The 18012-nt window shown below is 46.9% G+C and overlaps 1 protein-coding gene across 2 annotated transcripts in view; it reads right to left on the reverse strand.

The window, feature by feature from the left end:
- The window catches only part of MTUS1 (microtubule associated scaffold protein 1), a 131498-nt gene extending 114814 nt beyond the window's left edge, over positions 1–16684 (reverse strand). The window contains exons 1-2 of one of the 2 annotated variants that reach the window (XM_036011689.1): positions 16665–16684; positions 15926–16164 (exon numbers count right to left, since the gene is read on the reverse strand). The gene's annotated coding sequence lies outside the window, so the exon portion shown is untranslated. Of the gene's footprint in view, positions 1–14504; positions 14777–15925; positions 16165–16664 lie in introns of those variants that run through there. The other variant, XM_028526646.2, reaches the window with a different exon arrangement.
- Positions 16685–18012: the final 1328 nt, after the last annotated feature.

Consider the following 18012-nt stretch of genomic DNA (forward strand, 5'->3'; position numbering starts at 1 on the left):
TTGAGCGCAGGCTGTGAACCAAAGTGTCGCAGGTTCGATTCCCAGTCAGGGCACATGCCTGGGTTGCAGGCCATGACCCCCAGCAACCGCACACTGATGTTTCTCTCTCTCTCTCTAAAAATAAATACATAAAATCTTTAAAAAAATACCTCTACACCAACTACTGCTGCATTTCTGTCAAAGATGACTATAGCAACATGAATTGCACCCTACACGTGAGGTTGGTTTTTCCATCTCACGACTAAAATGAAGCATAAACACCTCCAACTAGGTTTCACTGTTTTAACAATTAAAATTTCACGGGAGAGCACATCTTAGAAGTAGAGGGAAAGATATATGTATGTATCTCATCTCGGACCTTTCCTCCAAGGACTTCAGGACATACCGAAATCGATCTCTTTCCTTCACCCCCGACTTGAGTTTTGCACATCTTTTCTGAACACACAAGTTTACTATATAAAAGTATTTGGTCTCCAGGTTCTCACTGACGACAGTACATGAAGGCCTCGTGAAAACCTGACGGACAACACGGTGGCTCCGGCAGTTGAGGAGACAGGCTGGCCTGACTCAGGGCAGCAGACCGACCCACGGAATGACGCAGATCCACTCTCTGGCGTGGCACGGCCGTGGGCATCGGTCGACTGGGAGTGTCTGGCCCCGAAGGTGAGTGGGTCATCCCTACCTGTCAGGCACCTTCCTGTCCATCCACTCTGGGGTTCCAGGATGGCGACACATGGGCAGGGGTGTGCCGAGAGGACAAAATAACACAACACAGGCCCCAGGAAGCAAGAAATTCAGCCAAGTCCCCCCGCCATCACCCTCACAGGCAGGACAAAATCCCACTGCTCTGCAATTGGCTACTTTTCTGTATTTCTCTGGTAGGATTTCTCCCTGTGGGATTTTAGCATCTGTCTTCAACAGACTCAGAGAAAGAGATGGTAGACTTTGTTTTAAAAGAGAAAAAAGGCATTAAATATGCATATTGAACTACAGAAGAACGTGGAAATTCATAAACTCGGCTTCGTCCAGCTTCACACGTCTACACTAACAGGTTTCCTGCCAAGCCTTTAGCTGCATGAAAGTGACCGGGTCTGGCTCCCGATCGTACAACGACCTGTGACAGCATTTGAAGCCGTTGCAACATGAAAGTCAGTCAAGACAGAAACCTCTCTGAACAGCCACCCACAGCAATAACTTCTCGACAGAAACAGTTCAGCAATAGCTGACCCGTCCTCCACGGCAGCCTGCAGCTCAGCTGAGGCCAACACATCGCAGACCAGCGGGGCCAGGACTACCGCTCTCTCCACACCCCCCACCCCCACAGGCCTGGGTGGGGGGCCCGACAGGCTGGCTCCGGGTTCGAAGGCAGAGATGGACGCAGTGAAGATCTGCACTTAAAAACGGGAGGGAAACGCTGTGCTCATGCTCACTCAATAAGTATTTGTGGCATTCGGGAGCCCAGCTTTTTAAAGTGAATCCTTCCAGAATCCACGCATGCCTTTCTCCAAATGATTCCAATCCCTTATAAAGTATTTTAATTGGAAGTTAAATGAAATAACATTCCTCTTCTTCGATCCTCACTTCCTTGCACAGCTGTAAGAGCAAGATGGCAGTGTGGTTTAATTCACCCACGTTTGCAGTCGAGAATAATTCTGTTCCCCACCATGACGTACCCACAGGACATTTCAGTTAGCAATACAAACCTTTCCAATTTCCTCACAACTGTTCTCTTTACACCAAAATCTTTAACAAAAGGAAAAAGAACCCTCTGTGACTTTTACTACACTCGTGGCCTCCGATCAGCTACAAAAGCAGGCACCCGTACGTACAGTGACACTGGTCCCACGGAAACCGACTGGCCACAGCGCGGGTAGGTTGCCTGTGTGCCACGCTGCCCACTCCCTCATCCCTGCTGGGAAGTGACCTTGTGCTACGAAAGCATACATTCATTCAACAAACATTCATTAACGGCCTACCACGTGCCAGTGGCTCTGCTAGGGGCAAAAGCGAGTCCCTATCTTCAAGGAGCCTTCAAGGAGCCTTCGGTGCAATCGAGAAGACAAGACAGGACACAAAAGCAGAAGCGACCAGCGCCTGCAGGAACGCGGAGGACAGGCTCCGCAGAGGGGACGCTTCCGAGCGGCTCCCTGAGGAGGAGCAGGTGCAAGGAGCTGGCAGAGGAGCGCTTCCCAGCCTCGTGGCTTTATGCACCAGTAAAATGTCCCCTCCTAACACCTGGAGACACAGCACAGGAAAGCCAGCTTTTCATTTTGCCACTAAAACCACGTCAGACAAAAGAACTTTTTACTACCACCAACAATTAGAAAAGGACATTTTCACGACTACCCACACGTCATAAAAGAACATTTTTTTAAGCTCAAAAATGAAGAGGGTGCATCATGCAGAATAAAGAACATTCTTTCAGTTGAGATTATACAAAGTTAGCTTGAAGAAAACTTGAGTACCTTACATGCTTTTTCCACTTTGCTGTGTCATGGCCCACACTTTGTTTCAGGCCCCCCTGGTTTGGAGGTCCCCCTTCGGGAGTGCGGGGCCAGGTGGGACGGGCAGCCAGAGGACGGGGAGAAGGGAGGCTGCCACACAGGACAGGAAGGGCCGTGTCCCAGCACTCCAGGAAGATCAAAGCTGAGGGCCAGAGAGCAGGACCCACCTAGCACAAGTGCTCGGAGGTCTGACGGCTCGGAACAGGCCTGGGACAGATCAAGGGAGTCCCTGTGTGCTGACCCCTCCCCTGGAAGCCCCAGCAGAGGCCACAGAAGCCAGCACACATGTGGGCAGGGCCACCAAGGGCCCAAGCATGAGGGGCCAGCTCAGCAGAGGCCAGGACTACTGTGAGCCACCCCCTGGACAGGAGGCACGCCCTAGGCAGGATGGCCTGAGCCACTGTCAGACTTGATGGTGCTCTTAACGCAGCTCAGGGACCCAGGCAGCCCCCCAGATGTGGGTGTGCCAGGGAGGGAGAGAAACCACCCTGGGGGGAGGGAGCAGCCCTGGACAGGAGGTCTGAACTGGCCGAGATTAAACCCCGCAGTTAGGCCAGTTAGGCGGTGTGTTTAAAAACCAGCCCTTACACGCACCGGGACAGTGGCTCATCTTCAGGAAGACGGGAAGCACGCACAGAACAATTCGGTCTGGGCCAGGACCCATCACCACAATTCTCTGGACTATTTAGGATCTCGCCCACCTCCCACCAACTCACACTGTTTCATACATACTCCAGAAAGAAAAATCAAAGCAGATTTTCGAAACAAAAAAAAAAGAAAGAAAGAAGGAAACTCTTTCCTAATAGAGTTGACAGGTATCATAGAGTGAGGCTGCTCCAACAGCTGGAAAACTATCTGAGGCTTCTGGGGGCCAGAGGACCTGTGAGCGGAAAAGCTGTGTCTACACCACCCAGGACATCAGGGACCAGCCGGGGAGAACTGTCCCTTGAAGACACGGTGTCAGGTCCTGTTGGTCCAGCCACAGCCAGCGAAATGTGTGTGTGAGGCCAGGAGTGGGTGGCGGGCAGCTACCTCTTCAGGGGGCAAAGATAACAAAGTTAGCACACTGCACTTCCAAGCCCACCAAGGGCTCTCACGGCCAGCCTCCCAGCCAGCAGCCCGTGGGGCCAACAGGGCCCATGACCATGGCCATCCTCCCCACCTCCACCCCTTTCAGAGATGTTGCACTTGACATTTGCGGAGCTTCGGTGCCTCATCCAAGAAACAGAGTTAATAAATAGCAGTGAGCATGACACCCAGTTCAGGCGTGCCACCTTGATCCCCCTCCACCCTCCTTCCCACAGGAACAAAATCAACAGACTTCTGGCAGCACGGAGGGAGGGCACGTCTGTTCAGGGCGGGCTTCCGTGTGTGCTCGGCCGTCGGCTCACCCACCTGGGGCAGGCCGGAAAGAATCCGGGCCCCGTTTCCCTCAGCTGTAAACACTGATGAAACAATTAACAATGCATCTCCCGAGGGTTATTTTAAGAGTTAGCAGACATTTTTGAAAACTTTCTAACCCACACACAGTTGGTAGTTGCTACTGTTATAATGGCAACGGCCCTGTGAAACAAGCTTTATTATTATCCTCATTTTACTTATGACCAACATTTGACAACACATTCATAAGGTCAAGGGGAATTGTATGGGGCAATGGACATGACAGACAGACAGACAGTGTTCCCTACATAGACAGGTTTGTCAAAACTCTCCTAATTGTGCACTTAAGCTGGATGCATGTCGTGGTAGTTAATTTTATCTCTAATTCTTTTCCATAGACAGCAGCACATATTCTGGAATACACCGATGAATTCACACTGGAACTTGCAAATGTTTTCTTGGCTCTTGCTCTGTAATCCCTCTTCCAACTAGTTCCTTCACACCCAATTTAAAAACCTGGAATGTGGACTCCACCTACTAACTCCCATGCATGTGCGATCTCATGGACACGGAACATGCCCTACTTGTACAGAATTGCATGTTCTACTGTCACCTCCTGAATGTATTTACCTCGGCCTTCCTCAAGGAGTTGGCTTTCTGGCCACGACCCTCTCGGCCACCATAGCCACAGACCCCGCATTCCAGGCGTCTAGGATCCCAAACCAGTAGACCTGAGAACCCAAAACACTCTCCAAGTCAGCCTTCCTTCAGCACCATGTGTATTTCTGAGCAACTGAACATAAAACACTGTTCTGTGTACTTCCGATAGAAAGATGAACAAAAATTCTTGCTCTTATGGATAGTCCATCATATTGTTGATAGTTCTCAGAATTTCACTAAAAAGGAAGCTTTCTCATGAAGATCAGTAAAAAGTATGAGTCAAAACAGTAAGACTGAGTCCCAGGATTGCACTGAGCCAACACAGAAAGGACTGTGCCCACACAGGCACAGAACTGAGACCAAACCACCACGTACACGCAGCACATAAAGGGCACCGACAAGGATCACACAGCTGGGCTTAAAAAAAAAGTGATGTAAAGACTCTACCTTCTGTTTGTTTCTCAATTACATACAGCCAGTTCAACTGCCCCAAAGGCAGCACAGGTTTGGGGGGGGGGGGGTTGGACTGGGTGTGCAGGGCAGAGTTTACCGCTAAACTAAAGCCTCTTCCTGAAAGGGTTAAGTGACTATGAACAGCTCCTTGTTCGAACCTTTCCGAGAGTTGCCCTATTTCTTCAAAGTCCACTTGGCCAAAAGGAAATAATTTTCCATCTGAATCACGTCCAGGTCAAATGAAAAATGCCGTGTGTGTGTGTGTGTGTGTGCAGTTGCGCAACGTGGCTGGCACCTCACACTGTATCTCCCAACCTTCAGTAACCACCTACTTCCTGCCCCCTTTACTTGAAAATGATTACCTCTGTTAGTCTTTCCACTGGCAAATAAGAGTTCCTTAAGGGAGGCCAATGTATGTTTCCATCGACCTTGCAGGAGCAGCCCAAAAGAAGAGCCAACCTCTGTAAAGGGAATTTTCCAGTCCGAACACCGTGCATTCCTTAGAAGTCACTGTAGTAACAGAGAGCTGTGGACCTTCAGGCTAGAAACCACGATGGCTCTCCAGGGCACAGCTGCAGTCTCATGGCACGGTCTCTTCCCAGTTCTGACTGACACTGGGCCTCGTCTCCTAGTTAGATTTCTGCCTGGGGTTAGCTCCGCTCACCCAAGAATTCCCTGCCTCCATGCAGCTTAAAATAAGAAAAGCAGGATTCAAAATTTCTATTTAAAAAGTGCTTCAGAAAAGCAAATATTAGTCCCTATTCAACATACATGATCTTGGATTGCTAACTGTAAAATGGGTACAGTTTACAATGTATTGTACAACTGAAAGATTCAAATGATTGTTCCAATAAAATTTTGTTTGGTTCCTCTTGAAAAAAGTCTGAAAACTATAAAATCACAGAGAAATGTAATAATATATCATTGTAATGATCTGTAGCTATCAATTGTTGTGTTTATGCTAGTAATGTAATGGCGTACAAGATTTGGCATCCTGTTTTATGCTCAGTGGTGAGATGCTGGAAAAATGACAAATCATAAGTCTAAGCTATGGCATCTGAAATGTTACATATCCAAACCAGTGCATGCCTTTGATCCCATCTCAGCACCAATGTGAAGAAAATTCTAGCAACAGCAATGTATTCTTGTGGAACTAAAAGCGGTCAAGTAACAGCATTGCACTGGGAGTGGACCAGGAGGGAAGGAAGACCTGGGCCTTGTCCCAGGTCCACAACTTACCATGATGCCAACATCCACCAGAACGGTGCTGGTCCTCACTTTCCTCTTGGACCCATCAGGGCTCTCACAACCTGCCCTGCACACCTCACACAGCGATGTGATAGCTGAATGATCATCCTTAATATCATATGGACAAGACACTTTCCAAAACTATAATGGAGTTACTATTTCACTTTGCTTGAAAAATGAAATTCAGAATTGCCTTAATAAGTAAACATAGGAAACAGTAACATTTTACAACCCAAACTCTTAAATATAAATGTGGAACTAAGCCACAGATTAAAAATTAGAACAGGGGACGGTGGTACTTTAAAATCCACAAGAGCCGCATTGGTTCGAAGTGATGACTCAACGCTAAACACTTTTAGAATGTGCTGATAGCAAACCAGCAACATAATTTACAGACTTCAGCAAAGATGAAAGTATCTGCTTTGATTTAAAAAAAATGCAGCTCAAATATAACAAAATATCAGCAACTCACTAAACTCAAACCCTCGAGAAAACCAAGGGGTTACAAAGCTGGAGTCCAAGAATAAGTAATCTCAACTGTTACTGGTACACACCAACTCTTTTTAAGAAAGAGGGGAAATTATTAAATTCCAGGCTCCTATGCAGGTCCGAGCAACACCTCTACCAAAGGTGAGCAGAGGAATTTCAACGACCCTTCCTATCCATGAATCAGAAGAGGTTGAAAAGAAGAAACGAAGGAAGGTTAGTAGCATTACTCACTATCTTCTACATACCTGACGCTGTGGTAGAATAATCCCAGCAAACGGGTATTATTATCCCCACTGTCCTGATGAGGCCAGCAGTGCAATGCAAAGGTAATGACATTCCTTACCCAAAATCTCGCGCCATAATATAGAAGAGCTCATGCAGGAGCCCAGCTTGGTCTAACCTAGAAGTCTAGGCACACTCCTGGATGCCAGCAACATTTTTTGCAGTTCTATAACCGAGTATGTCTCCAAGGTTTCATAATGGTCACTAGGGTGAGCAAAATCTAGCAAAATGCTGACACGCCTCTGTTTGTTTTATTATTCCAATTTTAATTTCAAGACAAAACAGGAGGAAGGAGAGGCCAAAAGCAACTCTGTGCCCTGTGCACTTCTTCTCATGCAATGTAAGTAGACAATAATTTTCACTTGATCATGTGCCTATAAGGTTATAAATTTTAAATATTTAGCATAATAAGAGATTACAACATTTTCTGCTATAGTGCATGCATATAGTAGTCACACCCACAATATAAAATTATTTAAGTTTTTTATAAAAGGAGGATGCCGGATATTTCCTATCTCATTCCCTTTTCAATGGCTAGACTCACTCTTCTTATCTCAGAATAAAGGTGAATTAGCAAATCCTTCTCCACAGTTATCATAAATATCCCATAAAGCAACATCAGAAATTTTTAAGCATTAAACAAAAAAAAGTCCATACTTTAGTATTAAATCAAATTCAATAAACCAGCAATTCTAGTGAACCATCAAAAAGTTTTCCAGAAATGCAAAACTACTGAGGGACACAAATTATATTAATGTGATAAGAGGAAGAACAATCCCAGACTGAAACTTCATGAGAATTCCTCTTTAAAATGTAAATACATATTTCTCTAAACAAGAAACATCCCCAATCTCCATCCACGAGCAGCTGTCAACTTGTAACTGTCTGCGTCCGTGGAGAATGTCATGAATTCTCACAGGCGGAATCCATTCTGTACCAGTATTTGCATGTGGGCATGCTCAGTACTTTAATGAAAACAGAATGATCGCTCAGAAGGGACAGGCACCTTACACCCTCCAGATCTGTGTTAGCCTAACTACTGATGGCACTGTCTTGCACAGGCTGAGCTGCCCTCCTTGGGCTGCTTGCTGCGTATATCAGAGAGGACGAGGGGGCAGGGCATCAGGAGAGGACAAGAAGGACAAAGAGGACAAAGTCAAGGAAAGCAGTAAGGACACTAGTATCCACAGCTTAAAAAGACCTTCTAGTAGCTGAGACCAGCTGAAGGAAGAATTTCAAACTCCATGCCATCAGAGCTCTCGAGAATTTATCCCAGGCTACATCTGGGACAAAGAGTTCTGAAAGTGCAAATGTATCCAGCCTGATAAGGTTTAGACCCTATTCTCAAGAAACATACAAGATGTAACAAAAAGACATTGGGAAAGGTCACTAAAAAGATTATCTGGAGAAAGTAATGCAGACACAGACTGTTCTGCTGAGTATCTCGCCTCTCAATGCCCGGTGAGAAGGAAGAGAGAAAATCATGAGTCTTGATGTGATGGACACTGTCAAACCAGCTTACGTTTACAAAAATTTGGTCAAGGTCACAGGCAGAATCCCCAGCGTGCGGCATGATGCTAACAATTTAGAAGACTATTCCTAGCAACCTGAACGCTCACTGAAACTTCCAATCTTGCACTTTTCACAACAGTTGAGGTTTTTCTGACAGACTGCCCTCAGAACCGGGGCCAGATTGCTTCCATGTCCCAGCCTTTCTCCTGTGCACAGTGCCTGGCCCACAGAAAACGCTCAGTACGAGGTTTGAGGCTCATGAAAATCAAACTTAAGATTCTAACAGCCAGGATTTGTACTCATGCCCCTTTTTACCGTTTAAGATGAAAACAATCCTAACTATCCCCTACACACTCTTGGTTCTACATAAAGGGTCTAGATTGAGGAGCTAATAAAATAAGTGCATTTTTCTTAGTAGAAACATTTACCTTTTGCAACCCACTCCTCGTTTCTCCAATCTTTCTTACTCCCTCGCCAGCAAGGAGGACTTCCACAATCCGCTCTGGTTTACGGTCTATTGGGTGAGCTTCGTAGAATGTGCAAATATGGTTCCATTTTGTAATTTGCCGAAATGAGACGACTGTGGTGCAGGGGTTTCATATATAATAAAATATAGATTTTTTTTTATAGTACAAAGTGATTTAACCAGTAGTTTATTCTGGTAAGTACAACTCAACTTGACACAGAGGTTGGGGGAAGGGGTCAGTGCAGGCCTGAAAGTCATCTCGGAGACTGCTTATGTCTACACGGGCTTCTGTTCTGGTTCCAGAAGCTAACTGGGTGACCTTCGCTTTAAAGGGACATGCAGTTTCCACCTGATATCATTGTTCAAGTCATCGAAACAATCTGCGAGATAAACATGAGAGAGAACTCCTCATTTCTCAGCGAACCACTGCTAGACACAGAGCTGCTAATCTGAAAGAAGGCGAAGGAGTACTGACTTTTCCTTCATGACCGGTATGTTAAGTAAATAATGCCGGAGTTAAACATTACCGAGTGTCCAATCCAGAAGAAGCACGGAGGCGAGCAAACCCAGCAGTCGAGACTCGATGAGCACGGGCAGACACATGACTTAAGCTGCATGTTTACTTACACAAGAATGTATTTTTACACCCCTCCTTCCTGCTTCTCTGATTAAGTGTGACTCTCGCCCAGAGGGGATTCTTTTTCTCAATGACAATTTAGGACACAAAACGTCCGAAAATATTTTAGTTAACTGGAGAGGATCAGGGAGGGCAGTGATGATTGATCAGCCCTCAAACCTTAACACGAATGCACCTCGCTTTGCATGGAGCTTAAAGAGAAACCGACGAGGTACAAATATTTAAAAGTACTTGAAAGAGTAAGGTCATCTAATGGCCGTAAGCCCACTTCCCCATGGCAGCTTCCCAGCACCTTCCGGAGAAGACTGCCTCGTTCCCTGTTGCAACCGTTCTCCTCCGCCTCCGCCGTGCCCCGGGAGGCTGGCCGGCTGGCGCTCCCGCTCAGCTCAGACAGAATCACACTGCCCGGGAGTCCTGTCCTTGTGACCCCTTTACCCTTCCGAGCTGGTTTGAGAATCTCACATCCTGCACTTGCTTATCATCTTCTTCCACTGCTCAAAGGGAATCTCTTCAACCCTATGATAAAAGTCCACCTTTCCTCAAGAGAAACTGAGAGATTTGAACACTTTCCTTTAGTTTTACAACTCCAAAATGAAATGAAACCTCTAGGCAAGTAATGGGCACACGAGAACATGCATTCATTCAGATCTGGGTCTATTAGCAAGACTTCAAAACAACTTCTCTTTAAGTACATACATTTTTATTTCTTTTCAACATGGGGTTTAAACTGAAGGCCAAGGAAAATTTGCTAGCTTTGAGGAACCAAAGGAAGGTTTTTTGGAATCAAAGATTTACATGCAAATATGTACTCTTAAGTGCTTCAGGCTATTTCCTTAAGTCACACACCTCTAGACTGAACTTTGTTCACACTCCCGAACGTGTTAAACGGACCATTTCTCCCTTGACTGTACAAAAGTCCGCCTTCAGGGCAATCGCAAACAACTAATCAGGTGCCACTGCGTGAAAGTGAAGCTTTACTGTCTCTGCCTACACAGGAAGGGTCAGCCCCCAACTCTGTCATCCCCCAAATGGAAAACTCCTTTTTTATCTTGAGCCAACTGAATAAGAAAATGCCACGCATGAATAGCATGGATGACTGCCCACATGAAAGTAATAACTGCTGATTTCAAAGACTATTGAGGTCATTTTAAAAAATAACTATCATCAGGGCAAGGTTTTATAGGACTTGGTTTAGAAATAAAATTTGTGTAGTGGCAGCTGACGGTCAAACTCCATTCCTACTTACAGCAGGCTGCCCTGCGCCAAGGAAAACGAACCCTGATCAAAGCAGGCTTTCTGAACCAAGGTTCAGGCTGGCTGAGGTCATACTGTGTCATCTAGTCCCTCTTTTCTCTTTCTTAAAACAAACAAACAAAAAAGCCTGGCTGGCACAGCTCAGTGGATTGAGTGCGGGCTGCGAACCAAAGTGTCGCAGGTTCGATTCCCAGTCAGGGTACATGCCTGGGTTGCAGGCCACGACCCCCAGCAACCGCACATTGATGTTTCTCTCTCTCTCTCTTTCTCCCTCCCTTCCCTTTCTAAAAATAAATTAATTAATTAAAAAAAATAAAAACGAAAAGAAATACTCGATGTGTTCCTTCATCCTCTGTCAGTCACTGCTCTGAAGGCCTCAAGCCACCACTGCCCGAGCACCTGCCGACAGAGTGGTGGCGGTCCCCTGCACTGCCCCAAGAGAGAGTCTGGGCCGCATGCTGAGTGTCCCCAGACACACACACCATGCCCTGACCTCATGCTTCCGGCCCGTTTGGTCCCCGGGCCTTTCATTAGGCTCTGAAAGATGGAGAGTGGACGGAAGGCCCCGCCTCTGACGGACAGCACCCTCAGGGGGCGGCCTGCAGCCTGCACACTGTGCAGAGAGAACTCCAGTTTGGGAAACCGAGAAGACTTCCCCCTCCTCAAATAAAGAGTTTAATCAAAAATGTATAAACTACATGACAGCTGACTAGACATCAGGAAAGACTCACGTCAACAACTCGAGATAAACTGTGATCATGAACAGAAAAATAATTCTGGCAAAATCATACTATTACAGATGAAACTACTAAAGGTAAATGGATTGGGAGCCTCGTTGACACACTCACAGGACAGCAGGTCTGAGAGACGTGCGTTCGCTGGAATTTAAAACGTTCTGTTCTCATCTGGGAAAAGGTTGTTCCTAATGGTGCACCGTGTGCGACTGCTTCTCACTGACATACAGTCTGTTTTGCAACAACCCTACTCTAGGACCTGCAGGTTCTCACCATGGGCTTGAAAAGAATCTAATCCAGAATTGTCTTCAGAGGGGGGATTCTTTTCAAAGTCATCCTCTGCCACTGTCATACATAGTTCTAAAGCTATGAATTAGGAGTGTTAAAACATTTTATTTTTGAGAAAGCCGACAAAGGTGACTACATTAAAGTATAAACTTTTATAGGCCAAAACCACAACAAATAGGTGCTGTCTTTATCAAAGACAAAAATGGGGAAAATACCTGCAACCTGAAAGGCAAAAGTGCATCAATCCATACAAGGTTCTTATAAATGGAGAGAAAACTACGAATACCCCAAGAGAAACATTTGGCATAACATTCAAATAAAAGGGAAGAAAAATGGAAAATAACTACACTTTTGGTGCTCGACATTATCTGTAATCAAAGAAATGGAAATTTAAATATTGAGATAGCACGGGTCACCTACGAAGCCAGCAAGAGTTATTTTAACTTTCAAGGATGCTTCCCCATATTGACAAGAATGTGGTAGCACGGGCATTCTCATGCAGAACCAGCGGGAGCACACTTTGGAGTAACATGTTTTGGAAAGCAAGTGATCACTCTGTATCAAGAGACCTTTGAACCGTCCACTGTATTTGCCGGACTCCATCCAACGGCCTAGGCTCTGGGAAGTTTTATAAAGAATAGTTGTGGCATCCGTATACATTTAATAATAGATATAGGATATAAGTTAAAACTTCAGCTCTAAGAAAATGGTTAAATAAATGGTTACATCTAGATGATATGATGTAGCTACTAAAACAAGATTTTTGAGGAACTATAATAACATGGGAACTTTTCATGTGTTAAGCAGTAAAAAAAAAATAAAAGAATCATCACACAACAGTATATTTGTATAAGCCACATCATTGCAAAAAATAATATATAACTTTTTGTTATATATTAACAAATATTAAGAAAATAATGATTGTGATGATCTTTTGATAATAGAATTATTTAACTCTTCCACTTCTTTCGAATCTACCGATTTTTATGCAGCAAGCATGCATTACTTTCGAAATCATGAGAGGACCAACAGAACAGGGCTAATCAGGGACCTGCTCTTTAAATGCTTAAGTCTAATGACTGCAGTTTTATTTCCAAGAAATAACCAAAGAAAAGTAGCTATAATTTTATAGTCCTATGATATTCTCAAGAGTCATAACCTTCCATTACTGATACATAATGCAAAGGTGCGGATCTTCCGCCAGCACTATCTGCTCCACATGAGGGAGATGTCAAAAAGAATAGGTAAAAAAAAAAAAAAAGTTGGTGTGAGTTCAACAAATAACGATACATTATTTTAAACCATATTGCACTCCCCAGTAACTAGTTTCTAATCATTTCTTTGCAAAACTTTCCTTGTGGAATATTGTACTTAAGAAAAATCATGGAAGCACATTATACATTGTAAAGCACTACAGACAAATAGGGCATCGTTGTTTCCATTTAAATTGTCCATGGATTCCTGCCCTAATTATCCCTGGAAAAGAAGTTTGTCTACAGAAACTGCGATGCCAACTGTGCAAATCTTTTTAGTGTCAACCAAACCCTGCTATCTGGACGTATCTACACTCCTTAAGGAAGGCCTGGGTTCCCAGGAAGCAGTGAGTTTCACTCCCTCCGCCCCCCACCCCAGGAGGAAAGGGAAGGAGAAAGACTAATAGCTCCCAGCCCACCCTCCAGCCCAGGCCTGAGGATCTGGACCCATGATGGCTGAATCCCTATCACCTGGTAAAACATGAACGCTTTCATCCCCGTGCCCGTTCTGCCTAAGACTTTGATTTTATTTAAACAAAGCACAACACACTGGATTTCCTTTATTTGTTCACTGACTACTGAAACAGTATCAGCAGAGTATGTGAAACTATATGCAGGCTAAATGCAGAATCAATCTCTCCATTTTCATCCTAAAATAAATTAATCTGAGTAAAAATCAACAAATACCAGGAAAGAGTACGTCTTGAGAAGAAAACAGAAAGATTCGTTTAAGGCACGTAAACACAGGAACCCACTAATTATTAGAGAGTAGTCCAACCAGGTGACCTCAGGGGTGGATTTTTCCGGAGAGCTGGAGAAGCACCAGAGAGCCGCAGGAAGTAGTGAGCACGGGACGAGAGGCCCCGGGGAACTGCAGCAACCCCATTAAAGCCATTTCCAGCCCTGATTACTTATGCTAAGACTCGCCCAAGCAAACCGCCCAGCGGGAGGGCTGGGACCGCTGCGCCCTGGAGGCTCCGGGGTCTGGTGGGCGGCTTCCCGCTGAAGGCACTTGCTTGTCAGTCTGCTTCACTGAGTCCCCAGTAAACCCCTTCGGTCACTTTCAAGGTGACAGCTGTGAGGTCTGCAGCGGTCCCTTCCGCGTGAGCTGCGCTGTGCCCACGTGAGACCTGCAGCCCGCAGCCTCCGCTCCGGCGGGGCTGTCCCGCCACCCTTCTCCCCCAACTCTGGCGCACAAGCCCCTAGAATACCCGCCCCCTCCCCCAAGGCCAGTCCAGCCACCTTAGGACGGGCGCGTTCACCACCGCGTCCTCTCCCACCGTCGCCCGCGATCCCCACCGCGGACAGGCCGGCTGGCAGCGATCGACTCAACTCCGCACTTACCTCCGCGCCGCGGAGCCAACCCCGAGCCCTCCGGGGAGCCAGACGCAGCAGGAGAGAGACCTGCATTCCGAGCCCGAGAGCGCTTTGGAACCCTCGGCGGAGGCGCTCCAGGTCCACCCGGGCGGCCTGCGGAGCAGCGGTGCCCGCGGGACAGCGTCTGCACCTGGGGACACACGGGCTGTCCCCACCCCCAACCGCACGGAGGCGGCGGCTGCAGCGGGGAGGGATCCCGGAGTCCGAGACGCCCCAGCCTCCCCCGCCCCCGCGCCTCTCCGGCCGCCGCGGGGCGGAGCGAGGGCGGGGAGTTCGGGAAACTTGTAAATAGAAAAGCTCAGCCGCCGCTGCCGCCAATGCCCCCTCGCCCGCTGCCACCCCTGCCAGACGGCCGGGCCTGCGCCTCGCAGCTGGAGACCAAGGCCAGGTGGCGGCCAAGTGGGCTGCGCCCCGGAAAAACTTGGAAGACGCGCGAGGCGGTACCTCGGCACCGGCTCCCCGGCTCTCGCCGCTCTCCGCTCGCCCGCGGGCTCCCGGCTCCCGCGCGCCCGGCTCCCAATCCCGAAGCCCCGCGCGCTCTCCGGCTAAAGGCGGGCGCGCTCCGGCCCCGGCTTCCGCCCAGCGCCGCGGTGCACCTGTTGCCACGTGCGACAGACGCCCCAGGCTGCTGCCGGCGCACCTGGCTGAACCTCCCGTTCCAGACGGCACAGGTCGCTGCCACCGAGCAGAACTCTGCCGCGCCCAGCGCGTGGAGCCCCAGGCCGGGCTGAGGAAAGGATCCGCCTTCCACGGCGCCGCTCGCACCTGCATTCCCGGGGCGAGCCCTCTGACTTGCCGCCAGCGGTGGGGCCTGGCAGGGACGACGCGCCCTGGGTGTGGCAGGGCTCGGGAGGGTTGCAAAATTATCGGGGCAGTGGTTTGTACAAGGAACCAGCGGGGCTCTTTCTTAAGTGTCCGACTCCCAGTCTGTAGAATTATCTTCATTTCCAGGAGGTTTACTAGCAAGTATATACTCAAGGTAAAAGAAATGAACTCCAGAGCTGCTAGATCTTCGAAGAAAAAGTGCTAAGGACGCTAGAACACCCAGGAGACAAGGCGCGACCTACTTTTCAACAAACAAGTTACGTCTTTATCCTTTGCCAAACAGAACGTATGTCATTCCTCCCTGTCTATTAGGCCCATAAAATACTTTCTTCTGTAGGCATACTTTTAACACAAAGCTTTTCTACAGATGCTCTGCCACTTTTGAGAGGTGTTACTGGTCGTTAAATGTCAGACAACCTAAATCCATTTTTTGTGTGTATTTTAATTATCTGGTGTGGATGGGCTAAAAGCTAAGAGAAGTAAGCTCTTTCTAAGGATATTGTATGTGACAAAGTTTCTGTACTGTCGATATTAGGTCAACTGACAGATGTATTGGCACTTACAGTTATAAAGCCTTGTCACTCGTTCAGTGTTCCATTACTTCCTCAAGAAGACCTCAGGGTGTATAGTCAGATTGTTACATCCATTTTCCAGCTGAAGACATGGGAGCTCAGGAAGGTCAAGTGACTTGCTCCAGGTCACACAGCTAGTGTGAGGCAAGTGCAAACTCAACAGGCTTAACTCCCACTCCTCTCTGTCGGTTTCCATATGTGATGACAGCTCTCACGTGCTTTTGAAGTTCCTGCTGTGAAGACAGGCATGTAACCAACATCTGTATGACTTTAGGGAAAGGCACGTGATCACGTTTAGCGAGGCAGCAGCATTAAACACCACTGAGGAATTCTTCCTTATGCAAAAGCACCCAAAGCAAAACCAAACCTAACCACTGACATTGTCTCTCTAAGTCATCAGGCAATTATGCTAATTAGCAACACGCCTCCTCCCAAAGCAGAATACTCCTAATGTTAAACATACCATTTAATCTTTATAACCCTCAGGTGACCGGGATGATTTAGTCCCACCCCCCTCCCCCACTGCAGCCACACACACGCAGGCAGTTCTAATGTATGGCTTAGTTATATCTATAGAGAACCTGCTGTATTTCATTTTTCCATGGGATAGAAAAAAAGAAGAAAAAACAAACAAAAAATGTTGTCTGTAAGTAATCAGAAGCAACTTTTGTAGCCATTAGAGAATCTGAAACTTAGCTTGTAATTGCATCCACATAAAAACAGAAGTTACCTTCTAGGGACATCATCAGGGAACTCTGTTGAGGCAAATATGCTTGAAATGGGCCTGCTGACCTTTCTTTCCATCTTGGTTCTGGGCAGGTTGCCATGTTCTTGATCTCTGAACTTGAGTGCCGACCTGCTCCTGACTTCACAAACAATACTCAGATAATAACTCCCCATAACTTCGTAGCCTTTTGTCCTGAAGTTAGCCTACCTTATTTTGTCCATTAGAAAAACACAGATCAAAACTACATCGAGAAACTACTTTTTCACTTAAATTAGCAAAAATTAGAAAGTTTGATAAACATTGTGTATTGGCAAAAGTGCAAAAAATGGGCAGTGACAAAGCAGATGTGCCTGTAAATTAAAACAACCTCCATCAAGGGCAATTCACAATGCCCGACAAAATTACAAATGCACACAGCTTCTGAGCCAGTAAGTCTGCATATAAGAATTTATTGTTGGGAACCACCCTGCCTGGTATCAGAAGCTGTAACCCCCACCAAGGCTAAGGCTGAGGGAATGACCTTGGACCTTAACGTAAGCCAGCAAGGAGACAAAAGCTTATCTCCCTGGAAGGAGTACCGCTTCTGCTCCTTTTACTTCACCCTGCCTAGCCCCCAATGCTTGGTCAGTTAGCCACTGACGGGTAAGATTCCCCAAGCGGGGGAATGACCTAAGACAGGCATGATCACATGGGAGGCCCCCAAGGAAGGACTTTGGGGGGTATAGCAAAAGGGGGTGATGGACCCTCACCCCTCGGCTTTGACAAAGCCTGAGTCCTCATTGTCTGTGAGAAAATCTCCTAATCTCTTGGTTGCCTTACTTCCTTTGCTCCACCTAAGCCTGAAACAATGGCAGAGGATGGTGTAGCCCTGTGCTGGAAAGGGCAGGTTCCCCGGGCAATCAGGCCTAAGAAAGAATATGCAAAATCCTATGAAACCTGCTTTGTTTAGAATGCTCTCAATGAAATGATAAGGGTCCAAGCAAGAAGTAAGTTTGTTCCTCAAAGTTTTACAGCTCTTTAGCTATCTGACCCTGACTCAAAATAGGCCCTCGGACTTCTTTGTTATCTATTGTTTGATCCTTACTTCCTGGCAATGATTAATGAGCTTTACCTGAATTCCTGTGTAAACGAACCCAATAAAAGCCTGCTCCAGCAGGAGAATGAGGCATTCTCCCCTAGGGAGTGTGGCCGAGGTGCTCCCCCCTAGAGAGAGTGGCCGTTCTGTCCCTATTTCCCCACAGGACCTGGTTGTCTCTGTATATGTTTTTCTCGTGTTTCAACAAGCCATCCGCAGCGTTCCGCGGTCACTGCAGGCCAGTGGTCGTGTCAATTTATCTTATAACACAAATGA

Source organism: Phyllostomus discolor, chromosome 11 (genome assembly GCF_004126475.2).
Source record: "Phyllostomus discolor isolate MPI-MPIP mPhyDis1 chromosome 11, mPhyDis1.pri.v3, whole genome shotgun sequence".
NCBI classification, from domain to species: domain Eukaryota; kingdom Metazoa; phylum Chordata; class Mammalia; order Chiroptera; family Phyllostomidae; genus Phyllostomus; species Phyllostomus discolor.